We start from the raw sequence: 14,174 nt of genomic DNA, 5'->3' as shown, positions 1-14,174 counted from the left end.
GGGAACAAATGACTTTTTGAACAGGCTAACGCTGGAAATGAGGCATCACAACGCCAGAGTCCGTGTGACCGGGACATAAAATTCTCCCCTGGAAGATGACTCCATAAAATAGACGGGAGATTACGATGCTTGTGTTTTTATTGTTAAGAATGAACCGTCGGAATAATGATAAAATGTTTGCGAGATTATGTTTTGTGCTTTTATTGTTATGAATGAACCCGAGATGAAATTGTTGTGCTTGAAATATCTATCGCCGTTGTCAATGTATCGCTCTTTTTATCTAAATCCTTGGCAGCTTCGATCACTACGAATATTATTATCTACCATGCGTTTGCTTTGCTTTTAATTTACTACTACTACTACTACTACTACTACTACTACTACTACTACTACTACTACTACTACTACTACTACTACTACTACGACTACTACTACTACTACTACTACTACTACTACTACTGCCACTGCTACTACTGCCATAGCTACTACTACTATTACTACTACTACAACTACTAATACTACTACTACGACTGCTACTACTACTACTACTACTACTACTACTACTACTACTACTTCTACTACTACTACTAGTAGTAGTAGTAGTAGTAGTAGTAGTAGTAGTAGTAGTAGTAGAGTAGTAGTAGTAGTAGTAGTAGTAGTAGTAGTAGTAGTAGTAGTAGTAGTAGTAGTAGTAGTAGTACTACCACTACAACTACCACTAACTACAGCCACAATCACTACAAAGCCAAACTCTTTTACAGCCAACTTAATATGACGTCTTTTTTAACTATAGCCTTTACTGGATGAAGCATTAATCCTGTTTAATTTCGCATGATTTTGAGCGATACTGCAGAAATAGCTATACATATTATTTTAAACGAGAAAAGCTCCTGGATTTCTGGATTAGAGTAACATTCGATAGTCATTGTCAAATTTGTATACGTGTCATGTGCTAATAGTTTTACTAATTTTGAAACTACACATGCGGACAAATCGTATACACTTGGTTGGTAATACAAAACAAGAAGACGAAATTGATATCACAGCTGAATTGAATAGTCTTCTGTGTTAAATTTGATACCAAATTGAATGTACTTTGATAAAATCATTACAGCGAAATGATTGACTGGGTGGCATCCGATGAAATACTCCCACATGCTGGTCATTCATGCATTCATTCATTCAATAGATTTTAAATATAGAAATAAACAACACGCATTCTTACATAATACATTTATACCTACATACATTTTCTTGAATGAATTGCCACCCTTAGATTAATGATAATTAGTGTAGGTAATCCTCATTTAGGATAAGCGTTCATTTTTATTGCTTTAGTGCATTTTTGTAAATCAAAACGTAAATGTTATGTACCAAAAGATTTTTTTTTGATTCTCTATTTCCGTCACTATAATAATATTATATTATAATTAAAACAAAATATCAATTAACAATGTAAAATATTCAAAACCGTTGCATTAATTTAGTTCGCAAGTATAATTTTGTTTTGTCTGGCACTATTTTCTAGGATTTCCACTCGTAAAAGTGCCTTATTCGTCCCTTTTCTTTTATATTTCTTTTTCTCTTTAAAATGTTCTGTATTTCCATAAGGAGAAGTTGGCATCTCAGCTTATAACTATGTATGGATGAGGGGATGGCCTCAAGATAATGCCTTTATGGATCAATTTGTTATTGTGATAGGCTCTCATTCATTGCCCGGTTCTGTGTCTGTTTTGAAGTAGATGGATACATAGATAGAAAGACGGACAGACAGGCAGACAGACAGATATATAGATAGATAGTTAGATGGTTAGATAAATAGATACTTACATACTTACACCCATCCATCCATCCATCCATCCACCCACCCACCCATACATACATATATATATATATTATATATATATATATATATATTTATATATAATATATATATACATAATAATACATACATACATACATAATACATACATACATACATACATACATACATACATACATACATACATAACATACATACATACATACATACATACATACATACATACATACATACATACATACATACATACATACATACATACATACATACATACATACATACATACATACATACATACATACATACATACATACATACATACATTAATAATAATAATAATAATAATAATAATAATAATAATAATAATAATAATAATAATAATAATAATAATAATAATAATACTTTATTGCATCCCAAAAAGGAAATTTTTTGTACAGACGTGTTATAATTTACACAATAAAAATACAATGGAAATAGGATGTATATATAAAAAAAAAAAAATAAATAAATAAAAAAATAAATAAATAAATAAAAAATAAAAAAAGGAGCAGCTCTATAACCAGAGCTGCGCTTTATAATATGAATAATATCAACACTGTAAAATAGTTAAAACTGTCACTATAAATTGAAAATTGAAAAGATTGAAAAACAAATAAATTAATAAATTAATATTTATATTTTAAAAAAGTAAAAATGAGAAATAATTATATAAAATGATTATTGCTTGTTGTTATAAAGCCTAATACTGGACGGCAGAAAAGATTTTCGGTGTCTCTCTGTTTTCGTTGAAATAGAGAAAGGGCGACCACTTCTTTCTGACATAATAATTGATGGTCTTAGTGGATGATACTGGTCATTTAATATTTTAGTTATTTTAGTTATACAAAATTTCTCGTATAAAAGATCTACATCGTCAACATCATTTATATAGCGTTTAATGGATTTTTTAATATTTGAATTTATTTTGTTCCTTTCCACTGTTATACAAAATGACAAAACACTTTCGATTACTGCTCTATAAAATAATGTGCAGAGGGTTTTATCTATTCTAAACTGAGAGAGTTTTGATAAAAAATATGTACGTCTGCACATCTTATGCCTAATTATTTTCAAGTGTTCATCCCACTTGAGCCTGTCATCAATCGTTACACCAAGGTATTTGTAGTGAGGAACTCGCTGGACGAATTGGTCCTTTAATTTTAACGGTTCTATCGGTTCCTTCACTCTCCTAAAGTCAATCACTAGCTCCTTTGTCTTGCTTATGTTAAGCTCTAGGTGGTGGGCATCACACCAAGACACAAATCTATCAATTTCTTGCCTATAAGCCACTTCGTTGCCATTTGTTATGAGGCCTTGAAGAGCGGTGTCATCTGCAAACTTTATTAAAGGTACACTCAGGTTTTGACTTATACAGTCATTCGTGTATATTGTGAATAATACAGGGATAATACACAACCTTGAGGAGCACCAGTATTTGTAGTTATACAGGAAGATTTGTTTTGTCCTAATTGAACATATTGTGCTCTCTCCGTAAGAAATTCGAGCACCCAAGCAATTATATACTTGTTTAAATTCAGACTAGTCAATTTTTGAACAACCAACTGAGGTTGCATTGTATTGAACGCTGAAGAAAAATCTGCAAAAAGCAATCTGCAATAGCTCCTAGCGTGATCTAGATGCCTGTAGATGTTGTTTGTAAACAGCAAAATGGCATCCTCTACGCCACGTCCTGGTTTGTAAGCAAATTGATGACTATCACTCAATGGCATAAACTGATTCCTAATTTTAACAAGAACAAGTTTTTCTAAAGATTTCATGACTATTGAAGTCAGCGCAACAGGTCTGAGATCGTTCATAGTTTCAAGTTTTTCTTTTTTTGGAACAGGAATAATTTTTGAAGTTTTCCAAATTTCAGGGATCGAAACGCATTGGAGGGACCAGTTAAAAATATGTGTATAAATGGGGGAAAGCTGATGGGCACATTCTTTTAATAGTTTTCCTTTCAATCCATCCGGCCCAGCAGCCTTCCTCTCGTTTAGTTTCGAAAATACGAATCTCGTTTCCTCCTCACTGACCTCAATAGTCATTTCATCTTCCAAAGCCCTGTCTAATTTATGTTTTTCATTTTCAATATCAAATTTGTTTGCTGTGTCGAAACGTGAATAAAATTTATTTAAAGTTTCAATTTCGAAATCTTCTGATATAATCGTGGGCTTTGGATTATAGTTAACAGCAGTTTTAAGCCCCCGCCACGTGTCCCGTATATCCCCAGAAGAAAAGCATTTTTCAATTTTATTTTTGTACTTGTCTCTACAACTAGATATTACCCTCTTTATCTCTTTTTGTTTTGTTTTCAGATCTTTTTTGTTTCCACTAGTATAGAGAGTTTTCTTTTGGTTCAATAAAAGTTTTAGATCTTTTGTTATCCAAGGCTTGTTGTTAGGATAATATTTTATTTCTTTTTTACAAGACACTAGCTGTTCACAGAATTTTAAATACTCACTCACACAGTCATTCAGCTCATCCACACTATCACATGATTCGATAAAAACATTCCAGTCAGTGCATTCAAAACAACCACGCAAATCTTCACACACACTTCCGTTCCAGATCTGTACACTTTTCTTTACTGGTTTTACACGTTTAAAAACAGGGCGGTAGGTGGGGAGTAGCAAGAGCATGCAGTGGTCAGATAAACCTAATGGGGCGCGGGGTAAACATTTATAACTATTTTTAATATTACACAGGAATAAATCTAATGTTTTTTTGTCCCTTGTCTCGCAGTCCACGTATTGATGAAGTCCCGGGAGAGTAAAATCGTTACATTGGTTAAAATCGCCAGTGACCATCAATACGGCATCGGGTAACTTAATTTGAATGTCCTGTATTTCTTTCCTCAAAATATTTTTCGCTGTGGTGTTGTCTGATGATGGTGGAATGTAGACGTTGATGATGATGACATGAGTATATTCCCGGGGTAGATAATATGGTCGTGACGAAACAGTAATAAATTCAATATAGTCGTCACAATACATTTTCTTTATATGACAGTTATTGGGGTGGCACCATTTGTTGTTAATATATGTGCACACCCCACCCCCAGTTCGTTTATTTACATTAGTCCGATCTCCTCGAAATAGTGAATATTGTTCAATATTAAAACATGATGATGGTATGTGAGGAGATAGCCAAGTCTCTGTTAACGCTATTATGGAGGCTTGACGATAGTCACTATTAAAACGACACAGTGAAAACAGTTCATCAATTTTATTTTTCAGTGATCTTACATTACCTGTCACTACACAGGGTAAAAATGGACGAAAAGGCCGTCTGTTAAATTTTGTTTTTATTCCTCCTTTTCTCCCCCTCTTTCTTACTTTAATAAACGATGTGTCAATAGTGGGTGGTGGGGTGACACGGGTTGGAGGGATCGGAGAGTCTCTGGAGTATAAGTTTTCGATAGGCTTTTGGCAGCAAAATTACAGGCTAAAACACCATTTATGCTTATAAATATACTAATAAATATAAAAATCAGGAACAATATATACTTCACATCCATTTTGAATAAAAATTAGGCGTAAATTCCGACGATTGAATGATAAATGAATAAAAATATGTGTAGAAAATAGGTAAACATTCACAACACGTCTGTTGTCGCCGGAAGCCAGCGCCATATATACATACATACATACATACATACATACATACATACATACATACATATATTTACACAAGCATTCTTACAATGTCCTTCACGGCCTATAGTTAGGTACTCATTCATATCTGGGTCGATTGATATAGCAGAGTGAATTAGTAAAGTGATCTTCCAATACCACAACATTAGAGCCAGAGTTTTGTCACCAGTTTGACACTGACCACGCCCAACATCGCTTACTTTTTGCTACAAGCCCAAACAACATTCTGTTGAGTCCCTGAACCTACGAGAATTGAGGCGTCGAGCTGCATATAATTCCCGTAGGTGATACCGTGGCATGAACCCGAATAAGATTGGCACTCAAATTGCATTTTAACCCTTATACATCAAAAATAAAATTTCTTTCTGGTCGTACTTTCCCCATTATTTGATTTATCTTATTTCGACTAACTTGGCCGTCTTCTCCAGAAATTAAAGAGGGCAACTCAGGTTTAAATGGAGCAGTACTCTATTACTGTTACCGATTATTTTATTTTTGGAAGGGGCGGGGATAATAACAGGTTAGAGTCAACTTAAATCCCGCCTTGAAAGACTAAAATCCGATCAGAAGCCATTGTAATCTCAAGATTATTAAAATCCGAGTGATAGTTGGGTCATCACGTCTTGCATCATAAACCAGATTCCTCACCTAATGCCCTGAAGTAATCCCCCGGGTGGGTTATAACGATAAGACTAGTTTAGAAGAATATTGAATTGGAGAAACTCTTCCTTGAGTGCAATGAGCTAAAATTCCTGATTTATTTGTTTAATGCGCTTTGCAAATGCTGATTATTATTATTATTATTATTATTATTATTATTATTATTATTATTATTATTATTATTATTACTATTATTATTATTATTATTATTATTATTATTATTATCATCATCATCATCATCATCATCATCATCATCATCATCATCATCATCATCATTACCACCATCATCATCATCATCATCAATGTCATCACCATCATCACCACCGTCATTATCATCATCACCATCATCATCATCATCATCATCATCATCATCATCACCGTCATCATCATCAGCAGCATAGTTCAGGAAGGATCAACCATAGACTCATCACGAGATGTTGAGTCCACATTAAAAGATTTTATGGAAAGAGGTAAATGAGTCTTAACGTGAGTCAAAATAATTCATTTTAATCATAATGCCATAAGTTTGATCAATCCAGATCAATATGTGCACTTGAAAACTCAAAAATTGTGCGCTAATCTTGCAAAATGTCTGCAAGTGATGACCTAGAATAAGCTTCATGAGCGTGAGCAAGTAATAAATTTTAGTTTCCTGAATAAAAGATTACATCCTTTGTTTCTTGCCCTCTGGATCATGGTTTAAGACAGATTATTTTTCTCGTAATTGTGTCGTAAAAATGGCACAGAATAAAATATTACTCTGGTTTTGTTTTTTAGACTCATCCAATATGCTGAGTGCATCATCACTCGGACCTTCCTTTAGCGCTGTACTAAGTCCTACGACTTTGAGAAACATCGTCATCATCATTGCCATCTCTATCCTCTCATTAACTAGTCAATGCATTACTCTAAAAAGACACGTTTTTAAGAATTTGGGCAGAAAACTCTTCCAAGTATCGATCGATTTAAATGACCTTCTTCTGGACAAAAACTCTCAAACCTGGGACCTCGTAAGATCCCAGGTTTGGGAGTTTTTTTTTTCAAGATGAGGCTTATTTAAATCGATCGATATTTGAAGGACGAGTTTACTGGTAATATTTTTTAATATGAGTTTTTCCCAGAGTACGGCAGTTAACTCATTAAATATTCATAGCCAGGCAACGCCTTCCCTCCATAATTTTAGCTTTAGCGAATCCCCTGCTTATTTTGTTTTTTTTTAAAAAAACAGTACGATAATTGAAATTATCCTCAAAATTGGAAATATTTCGTCACGCAGACTTTCTATTTTTCATCTGTGACCAAAATAGCCACAAAACGGTGTGTTATTGTATCGAGGTGAACTTGGTGCATAACATTTGATTTCAAGCTGAACTTATACAATTTGGCTTAAACCAAACCTATTCAGTGAGGAGAATGGGTTTAGTTCCTTAAAATCAAAGGATCTGACACTCTCTAATTACAATCATTTTGACTTTAGACCAAGGTGCACATATGTACAAGTCTGATAACCCAAAGCCATCATGGGCTTGATTCTTCTTCTTCTTCTTCTAGGTTCCATGCCTGGTCCAGGCTTCGGATACTGCATGAATTATCTCTCTCCATTCCTCCCTGTCTCTTGCTTTTTCAAACAGCTCTTGGATTGTTAGGTTGGTGAAGCCCTTCAGTTGGTCTATGAGTGTTTTTCTTTGTCTCCCCCAGGCGCGTTTACCAGGTATTTTTCCACAACTTGCCAGGTATTCATTCTTATCTTTCCTTACTATGTGTCCGAAAAAGGATAGTTGTCGATCGTTAGTTTCCTTTGTTGGTATGTTTGTTTTAGCACTTCTTCGTTCGTTTTGTGTGCAGTATACGATATTCTCTGCATCCTTCTCAAGCACCACATTTCAAAAGCTTCAATGTTCTTTTGTGTTTCTGCATTTGTAGTCCAGCTTTCGCATCCGTATAACAAGATTGGCCACACGTAGCACTTCAAGACTCGGAATCTAATCCCGAACGACATCTGTTTGTTTTTCAAAATGTTTCCCAGGTCCATGAAGGCCTGTTTGGCTTGAGTTATTCTTGCTCGTATGTCTCGGTTACATCTTCCATCTGTTGTCACTATTGAACCTAGGTATTTAAAACTTTCTACGTTGGTAAGTTGCTCGCCGTGAATCGTTATATTGCAGGTGTTGTTGTTTTCGGGGTTTTTCTGTATTACCATGCATTCCGTTTTGGTGATATTCACTTCCATTCCCTTGGCTTCACTATCTACTACCACTTGATTATACATTGTTGAAACTTATAAAATTTTGGGATGGTTTGAGAGTATTTCCATTACAACAATGAGCCTATAACAAAGTTGGTTATCAGACCTGCTAATAAGTAGTACACGTCAGATTCAATGTTTTGTTGTTTGTTTTGTTTTTTGTTTTGTTTTGTTTTGTTTTTTGTTTTGTTTTTTGTTTTGTTTTGTTTTTTATTTTCATTTAGTTGATTCCTAGATAGTACCGTCGTCATCACGTCACATCTCAATTCAGATTGAGTCTAGGAACTTCATTTAAAAGTTCAAATATTCATATCATCTGCCAGCCAGATATCATGTACGTACCAACATACAAAACTATGTGAAACCTTAAACGTTTATGGAATGATTGATAGAATTTAATGAGTACTAATCACACGGCCCCTGACCACGCCTAATACTGCTTGTTTTTCCACAAACCAAAATACCGTAGATACCAATGAGACAGCGTTTAACATATATTATTGTTTCTGTAGAATTAAATGGTTAAATACCTAACCTCATCCATCACATTCATTTTGTATATTATCATGACTAACTTATCGTCCACATTGTTGATAAAGGGACAACTCAAAACGTTTGCATCATAATATTTATTTGCCAACTTAACTTGAGCACAGACGCACACACAAACACAAACCACACACACTCAAACATATAATCATATTGCAAATAAAGTTTAATAAGGATAATGTGTTTTACTTTATCGTGAGTTGCAGGAAATATTGATAACATTTAACCCATCACGAAAACGACAAGAACAACTAAATTCTGACTTAGATTAAGCCCGGATCTCATCGTTGTTGCTGCTCTTTTCGTGAAATTGTAGCTCCGCAGTTATAATCACATTAATAGGAAGAAAATTGTGGTTGGAAAGAAATTATAGATAGAATGCGCTTGGCCAAGAAGTTCACAACATTGCCATCCGGAAGTATAACGGACCAACACACAAACTCTGTGTAACCATGAACTTTTATAGTCTGGTTAATACAGTTTAGTGAGAACAACTCACAAACGCGGATGGCAAAAACAATAACAAAGGCCTGAGTGACGTCATCTGCATACTATCTATATGTTGCTGTTGGAGCGTTAAATCTAATCTTTAAAACAAAACAAAAATATTTGTTGTTACAGCATTGAGCCCATTGTGTGTATATAAACATTCAGTCGGAAGTGATCTTCATAGCGCAAAAGACCAGGCGGTTTTAATTGATTTTTTTTCTAAACCACAAACATAAAGCAGAAATTTATGGTTGAAAAGCAATTAAATATTGTTGATAAAGCGCTAAACTTAATCTTTAAAAATAAAAATGAAAAACCTTGTTTCAACATAGAGCCCATTGTGTATTTGTTTTGGAAGATGACAGTCGGAAGTGACCTTAACTGTACAATGGGCCAGGTGATTTTGAATCATTTTTTTAAAAATCGTTAATATATGAATGTTTCTTATAAAGTCAATATTCTTGATAGCTGAACGAAATTAGGGTGAATAATCATATTATCACCATGTCTACAGTCTGACATGGAATCACCAACAATTATGGTGAGGTCTTTCTAACCAGAACTCATTCTGTGTTGCTAAAGCATGACACAAACCAGATACATTCATATCAAAAGACGAGTGACATGCCACTTGACTACAAAACCACACACACAGTGCGCGTCAAAACGTTTTAACACTCTCCTTACTTACCATAGACAAATCGTCAAATTCGTTACGATATTATAGCCAATATTTTTTTCAATCTGATTTCTTTTGATTACAAATGTAAACAAAAATTTAGTATTGTTAAAAACAAACATGACATTTAATTTTATTGTAAGTATAACTCAATTTATTGAACAAAATTATGTATAGATAGATTGCAATTATTGCTTTTGTGTTTGTGAACATTTGTTTCTTTTTCCTTTTCTTTTTCTTTTACCTTTTAAAAAAGAAATGGGAAGGGGGGGGGGATTGTCGTGGTTTACTGGAATTGGCTGGTAAGGAGAGAGTTAACTGGACATGCAGGCCACGCGGAACAGAATTTACATTAATCTCCTGCCCTTTTTGGACTACCACACTTACAAGGAGGAGAGGGGTGGGGGGGGGGAGAAGAAGAAGAAGAAGAAGAAGAAGAAGAAGAAGAAGAAGAAGAAGAAGAAGAAGAAGAGGAAGAACAAGAACAAGAAGAAAGATGAAAGATGAGGAGGGGGAGAGGGAGGGGGACCAGGGGGGGCAGGATGAGGAAGAGAAGGAGTAGGAGGTAAACGAGGAAGAGGAGGGGAGGAAGGGGGAAAGAGGAGAAGAAGAAGAGATAGAAAAAGAAGTAAAGAAGAAGATGATGATGATGATGAAGGAGGAGGAGGAGTGGATGAGAAGTAAGAGGGGATGGAGTAGTAGTAGTAGTAGTAGTAGTAGTAGTAGTAGTAGTAGTAGTAGTAGTAGTAGTAGTAGTAATAGTAGTATAGTAGTAGTAGTAGTAGTAGTAGTAGTAGTAGTAGTAGTAGTAGTAGTAGTTGTTGTTGTTGTTGTAGTTGTAGTAATGGTAAGTAGCCTAGTAGTGGTAATTGTAGTACTAGTAGTAGTAATAGTTGTAGTAGTAGTAGTAGTAGTAGTAGTAGTAGTAGTAGTAGTAGTAGTAGTAGTAGGAGGAGGAGGAGGAGGAGGAGGAGGAGGAGGAGGAGGAGGAGGAAGAAGAAGAAGAAGAAGAAGAAGAAGAAGAAGAAGAAGAAGAAGAAGAAGAAGAAGAAGAAGTGTACTACGATAAACTTCAACATAAAACAATAATGATAATCATATATAAAAGCTCACCTTGATTTCCGTTGTCGCCTGCGTCATAGGCTCAAGAAATCAACAAAGCAACTAAACTATTACACTGAAACTAATCGCGTTCAAGAGCTTGTCCCTTCTCCTATTCTCTTTTCGAGTATTTCACGATTGAGCTTTACGTCACGTCAACAAGTATTCTACAAAATCAACATATTTCTCTTTTTTCCTTGTTAGGGAATATATCTTAGTCGTTCCCTCACTACCGGCCACTCGCTCTATTGTCAAACCCAGAGAAGAACGAGAAAAGTCTCATTCCACAGTCGAAGTTGTCACCCTTGTTTTCCTTATCTGACGCATGCCCTCGTCGTCTAGTCACAGCGCTCACGCTCACGCACGCACGCGCACACACGCTTCACTCACTCATTTCTTGATGCCTTGTTAACACCCCGGGTTTCAGTTTAGTCTGCGGTTGAACGACAGGTTCTGTTGAAGTTTGGGGCGAGAGAGGATATAACAATATGGAAGAAAAAGTTGGGTGTAGGGGAAGGGTTGGTTGCAAGAATGACGATTTTTTTTCGGGTTTTCAAAAACAACATCGATTTTGTGCTTAGCGTAATGTTTATGTTAAACACAGGGCTTCTTGAAATGTTATCTTTTTTAACTATGTTATTATGCCTTAAATGTGACAGACACAAGCTTTGTTTGCCAAGAGAAAATAAATAAGGAAATGAAAGAAAACAAATTAAAATGGAGAGCAAAACATCGTCTCCAACAAATGAGTGGAAAAATGAAATAGCAAATTGAATTTAGAAAATAAACAAACAGCCCCCGTATTTTACGAATATTATTTAGGATTTATTTGTGTTATATTTTTGTGTGTGTATTTTTTTAATGGTTGTCTCTATCTTCCCTGGACTAGTTTTCAATGACGGCAAAGTTTATTTAAGCTTTGTATTTATTCTTTATTTGTCTAGTCGAGTGAGGAGTCGTGGTCAAGTTGTAGGACTACCAGCATTTGACCAGTATGTCACGGGTTCGAGTCCCGCTGTGGGCGCTTCAATGTTGAAAAGGAAGATGATAGGGTATTCCCAAATAATCTAGATTTACAATTAAAAGCACCCTAGGGAGAGTAAGACAACGGGGAATGGTTCAAATTATAGATAGGGAACAGAAGTAAATTCCAAGAGAAAATCATCAGTAAGCTCAGGTTGAAATCACTTAAAAGCTCCGGATCCCTTTAAATGTATACAAACAATGATTATGATATTACGTAACAGAAGATTTACAAGGAATATAAAAGTCATCTCTCAAAACTAAAAGTATATATTTGACTGTTTCCCCACAGCCAATGATTCCGGCAGGGGCCAGGACAAAACCAAGTAATTTCATTCCATGACAAATAAATACAGAAAGCATCATAGAAGAGTAAATATAGAGGGATAGAAGACCCAGCAATAGTGACCAGGCGGGCAGGAGGAGGAGGATGAGGAGGGTAAGGATGAGGAAGAGAAGTAGGAGGAAAACGAGGAAGAGGAGGAGGGGGAGGAGGAGAAGAGAAATGGGGAAAGAGGAGAAGAAGAGAGAAAAAAAAAGAGAAAAAAAAAGAAGACAAAGATAAAGAAGAAAGAGAAGGAGGAGGAGAGGAGGAGGAGAAATAAGAGGGGAAGTAGTAGAGTAGTAGTAGTAGTAGTAGTAGTAGTAGTAGTAGTAGTAGTAGTAGTAGTAGTAGTAGTAGTAGTAGTAGTAGCAGTAGTAGTAGTGGTGGTGGTAGTAGTAGCAGCAGCAGTAGTATTAGTTGTAGTACTATTTCTTTGAATCTGCCTATTTTCTCTCACATCGCATCCCCTCAGCTTTCCTTGTCACACGCCATTGATTACATAGCTGGGTCTATTTAGATCTGACGGAAAATATATCGCAGTGAACCTGCATCCCATCAAAAAGAGTAAAATGTTAAGCGATATTGAGCGTGTCTGGCAATAGAAACCGGGATCAACTCCGGTAACGGGTAAGGCGGGTATCGTGACTGAAGAGGACTTTGTCAAATGAAAGAGGACTGATCCAATCCCTTCATGACACCGTTGGATGGTCCAAAATTAAATCCCAGACACCACATCTGTCACCATTTCCTTATGGGACTCATTGTCGGGGTCTGACAAAATAAATTTTACTCTCACTTTGGTCAGAAAACGTTTACTTAAAATGTGTCGACATTAAAATGACCCTCATTTTGTCAGAAATTCGCAAATTTAACATTCTAAAATAGTCTCAGGTTTAAAACTTTTTGGCAAGCTTAGTTTGATCGATATTTTATATAAAAGTTTTCTGGCCAATAAAAAACGGTAAAAAAAAAAAGGTTTTATCAGAGTATGGCAGCCCAATCTTACATTGCAACCAGCACTGTCGTACTATGAAAATAAAATACTTTTTTAAAAGTTTGGCCAGAAAACTTGTCCAAATATCGATCGATTCAAATGAGCCTCATCTTGTCAAAATCTCTCAAACCTGGTTCACCTTGAAGTCCTAGGTTTGAGAGTTTTAGAAAAGATGAGAGTCTTTTTAATTGATCGATATTTCAAGGGCGGATTTTCTGGCCAAATTCTCTTGGTGTGTTTTTTCATAGCACGGCAGAGCAGAAGTCAATGTTTTCAGATTTATCGTTCATACTACATCATTCTTTATCAATGATTTAAACAAAATTAAATAGGAAATAAAGAAGAAAAAACCGCTTAACCAGTTAACTTGAATTATCCCTCATGCAGGCAAAAACTCTCAAATTTGAGACCTCACGAAGTCCCAAGTTTGAAAGTTTTTGCTCACATGAGGGATACTAAAATCCGTCGATATTTGAAGGACACGTTTTCTGGCCAAAATATTTTCATTCGTTTCTTTCCAGAGTACGGCAGCTAGCCGGTTAAAAACATTATCCGGCTTTATATAGCTACTCGAAGTAAGATACTCGTACTT

General features: G+C 35.4%; 1 protein-coding gene across 1 annotated transcript in view; it reads right to left on the bottom strand.

The window, feature by feature from the left end:
* The window catches only part of LOC144974825 (uncharacterized), a 91,473-nt gene extending 79,778 nt beyond the window's left edge, over positions 1–11,695 (bottom strand). The window contains exon 1 of the mRNA XM_078918148.1: positions 11,253–11,695. The gene's annotated coding sequence lies outside the window, so the exon portion shown is untranslated. The remainder of the gene's footprint in view (positions 1–11,252) is intronic.
* Between the last annotated feature and the right edge of the window lie 2,479 nt (positions 11,696–14,174).

The sequence above is a fragment of the Berghia stephanieae genome, chromosome 6 (assembly GCF_034508935.2).
Source record: "Berghia stephanieae isolate SIO BIC M18660-M18661 chromosome 6, UCSD_Bste_1.3, whole genome shotgun sequence".
NCBI lineage: Eukaryota > Metazoa > Mollusca > Gastropoda > Nudibranchia > Aeolidiidae > Berghia > Berghia stephanieae.
Note: the sequence above shows the minus strand (reverse complement) of the source record. Positions and strands in the feature narration are given on the sequence as shown.